Source organism: Danio rerio, chromosome 10, assembly GCF_052040795.2.
Source record: "Danio rerio strain M-AB ecotype USA chromosome 10, GRCz13ab, whole genome shotgun sequence".
In the NCBI taxonomy this organism is placed as follows: domain Eukaryota; kingdom Metazoa; phylum Chordata; class Actinopteri; order Cypriniformes; family Danionidae; genus Danio; species Danio rerio.
Genome location: NC_141030.1, coordinates 10690249 through 10695000, shown reverse-complemented (window position 1 = coordinate 10695000; position 4752 = coordinate 10690249).

The window sequence follows — 4752 nt, the reverse complement described above, 5'->3', positions numbered from 1 at the left end:
TCAAAACCAAAATCTGTGGATTGTTAGTAAAGATTGTGTGTAATTTTAAGTGTGTTTTGCCGGTAGCGGAGATCTATGACCTCCAGGCGGTAACGGCGCTCATTACTCATGTATCCGCCGAGAGGCGCCTGTCTTCAGGCTAGACATTGGGACAATTGCTCCGTCTTCGATGGCTCTATATGCGTCAGAAAATGAAGTTTTAACCGTTTTTCATGCTAGAATAGTTGTTTAAAACTCTAATCTGTGGTATATATATATATATATATATATATATATATATATATATATATATATATATATATATATATAATTCTGAGATTAGTGACCTCCAGGCAATGACAGGTGCCCAATACTCATGAAACCGTCTAAAGCAGACATTTACCCTGACATTGAAATAATTTTTGGCTGTTTAACAGTCTTTGGTTTCATTAATTAATTACTTTTTATTCCAGTTTATTATGTTTTGGCTAAGCACACAGATATGTTCATTAAATATTAGTTCATATTCTATGTTAACTGTAAAAAAATTAAATAATGGTGCAGTACAACCAAAAAGATGTTGGTAACCAAATCGTTTTGGGGGCTATAACATTCTGTTATTATCTGTTAAAAGTAATTTGTATTAATTTCTACGTTGAATTAAAAAAAGGTTTGAATTTCTATAACTAACGTGCAAAATATATAGTCTTTTTCACAGTAATTTGCTGTAATCATGCTACCTGCCGTAATTTCACAATAAAATTATGAATACAACATATTACTGTGAATTTTTCAGTTAAATACTGTGAAGGGATACTAATGTAATTTACTGTGAAAAATTACAGTAACTTGTTGTGAAAACCTGGAAATTTTTTACAGTGTAGGATGTCAATGGCTAAAGGTTTCCGACAATATCTTCTTTTGGGTACAACAGAGGAAAGAAACAAACAGGTTTGGAACCACAGAGTGAGTAAATGTGTGGGAAACTGTCAATTTGAGTATATTATTCATGTAGATCCCTCAGTATTTCAGATATAATGTTGTAAGAATTAAGCTTTTTACTAAAAACAAAACAAAAAACTACTGTGAAATTGAGGAATCGATGACTCTTATAAAATCATGGATGTCATAAAGATGGCCAATGCAGAAGTTATCCAGGGGCTGTTGTTTGCATCATTTTGTTTTATAATACATCCAGTCCAGGCAGATACTCCATACTATTTATAGATTGCACTTATGTGAAGAAAATCCATAATGCCGTTGTGATGGAATAAAGCCAATGGCGAGCAATGAAATATAAACTGTGATAATAACGGCACGAAGAATATTGTTTTATTGGAAACAACACTGAGCCTTTTTAGACACGCATAACTTAAATCTGACAACTTCAATTTCAGTCAGCCAGATAAAGCATACAAATACCAAATCTGAAACGTTCAGTAATCATTATCATATCTAGCTCCAAAAAAAAAAAAAAAAAAACACAAAACATTTATTAATCAGACTCAAGTCACATTAGGAGTGATTTACAGTTGTAAATTTTACCTTGGCCAAATTAGTCCTTCAATATATGAACGCAACTGAAAAATGTCAATAACAGACTGAAAGTGAACAAATTGGCCTTTATGGTAATTTACAGCCAGTGGTGATACATAAACAAAACTATTAAAGTTCTTGTAGCTCATAATCCTCTATAAGCATCTTTTCACAGATGGTCAGAGGTGTACATTGATCCAGCCTGTTTTGCTTAGCTTATATAGCGTGCTTGAGATGCCTTCATCTGGTGAGGCTTATTTTAGAAATCTCCTGGTCCATTGTTCCCATCCTCTTTCTTTCCTCAGAGGGCCAGTTTCATTGCCCACCCCATGGATTTGGACTCCTGTCCCCCACTGCTCTTTTCAGCTTCTGGGTTAAACATTTATTTATGAATAGGGAAAGCACAGTGCCAAAACAAATCAATGTTTCCCACTGTCCTGATGTGCATGACTTGACAATATCCTGCCCAGCTGGCCCACTGGGCAACTTCAGTTTTGTGTACTTTTCTCCCTGCCAGAGTTTTGTCGAATCTGAGTTTCAAATTTGTTGAGCACAACTATGTGAACGAGGATGTCAGGCATTTTTTTAAGCCTAGAAAGCAATAAGATGCTGGTGTAAAAAAAGGTTGCTATTTTTGGTGCATTCCAATGCAGGGTAATTAGCAAACTATAAAACTATTATCTTTGGTTGCCACATGAAAAAGAATAAATATTAAATTAAAAGATTAAGATAGATAAAAAGCTTTAATATACTTAATTTCAGCTATAGCGAATGACATATTTATATTTGAGTACACTTTACTAAACTAAAATAACTAAGATTAAATTAGAAACAAATATAAAAAAATTACAGAATTGTTTAAAAAATAATCAATTGAAAGTTCAAATGAAAATAAATTATAAATAAATATAGGCTACATAAAAAAACATTCAAATTGATAATAAATATTTCAAAAGCTACTGAATAATACTAAAATAATGTTTTTAATATTAGGAATGAACAATTGAAAAGCTTTTGCAACGTAATTTGTATGTACCCTAATATTTATATCTTTAAAATACAGGGCATTTATATCGCATTTTATAGCTCACCAATTACTAAAGTTATTTATCCCTCTACTCTAAAATTCTATGTTTAATTTAAACAATTACCAAATTAAATTATAATACCTGTACTGGGTTGATGTGTAAATGTTATTGATTTCATTTGTGGTCAAGATGTCTGACTCAAGTAAGAGTGTCAGCAAACACCGACGTTGAAATGCAAACAAATGCACAAGCATCTACAAAAAAGCCATAAATTAAGTCTAAACGCTAATGGGGTTCCATTAATACTTCTATTCAATAGGTATTACTACTTTTGATAGCGGTTAACCCTCTCAAGTAGGCATTCTTGAGAGCTGAAGCGCCTGTGAAAAGGCGGCGGCGGGAAAGAATCTTTTAGCGCCAAATGAGCAATGGATTGCATGCGGGCGAGAGACACCCCGCGGAACTGAAGAGGAGGTTAACTCGCTCACTTCACACAGACATATGAAAGGATAAACTAGTTTCACTTTAAGAGGGAGGAGCAGAGCCCAGGAGGCGGGAGTTACGCCATGATTTATTAGGAGAAAAGGACAGCGAGGGGATCCTTCAGCTCGCGAGAGTCACGCTGGTGGGTTGAGGGCTCGAGCGGGAGTTCGCCTAAATAATACATGATAGTTTTCGGATATGCTTACCTCACTACTTCAGTTTTAAAGGGTTGTTGTTATAAGTTTAGTGGTAAAACTAACTATAGGCTATTTAAATGTTATACTTCACTAGAAACACCTGCTTATAGAATTTTACAGAAGGTAAAAACGAATTTATCTGTAGGTAAAGTATTGTACTAAAATAGGCATCTGTTGTCTAAACGTTTAGTGTGTTGATTTTTTTTTAACGTAAAACGTATTTTTAGATATTAATACAGTATATTGGATGAGTAATACTTTTAGCCTACACGGATAAAATTAAGGTACTGTATTGGCATCACGGAATAATTATAATACACCAATTATCCTTCATAGTAGATTCAGGTTCTTTGGTTTATATAAACAGTTTAAATGTAAAATGTAATCGTTTCTTGAGGAAATGTTATTCGGAAAACAAGAACATATTTTGAAACCAGATTATATGTTGTTAATATATATATAAAATTGTGCACTGATGTCACTGCTGCCTATTTATTTTGTTTGTTGCCTATATAAATTGTGTCTATCTATCTATCTATCTATCTATCTATCTATCTATCTATCTATCTATATATATATCTATATATATATATATATATATATATATATATATATATATATATATATATATATATATATATTGTGCAGTGATGTCACTGCTGCTTTTTTTGTTTGTTGCCTGTATAAATTGTGTGTATATGTATGTATGTATGTATATATATATATATATATATATATATATATATATATATATATATATATATATATATATATATATATATATATATATATGCGTGTGTGTGTGTGTGTGTGTGTGTGTGTTTTTAGAGGATAGCCTACGTTATAAAAAATTATAAATTTAGTTTTCTATTGTTTACACACTACTTTCTTAGTTCAGCAAACTTTTTCTTTTAAGTTAAATTTCTTAAACTTATTTTACGTTTTTTATTATCATAATAATTATTATTTTATGCGTGTTTTATACCCTTTTTGTATAAAAGGTTTTATTTATTTTACAATGATTTAAGCGTCATGCAGGCTATTTTACGTAAGTGCCTGGTTACAGCGTTGTACTAGCTTTCCTCACCCCAAGTAAAGGTGTCCAAAAACAAACGTCATGCAGTGTGTGTTGACAGAATAAACACTGTATGGATTGTGATCACTTTTGAGGAGAAAATGGGGCTGTTGTGTCTTTAAGAGGCTGCTGGTCCCTCGCTCGCAGCTGCTGGCTTGTGTGCAATAGAAGACAGTGGAGATTCATTACTTCTACAGCACAATGGACATTTATCACCCCATGGTGTTATTCAAATTCAGTACCAAGCGAAGATCATCCCCACTCCCTCTCGCCGTTCGTCGTGGCAACACCAGTATTGTTACGGGAGCCTGAGAAAAGCCTTCATAGGAAGGTGATAGTCCGTGCCATTCCATAAGAACCGTCCCATCAAGGCATTGCTGAGGGCGTGCAGGCTTTTCGAGCGACCAAACGCATCCCTCCTTCTTGCATTTGACCATTTTCTCCGCTTGCGTTA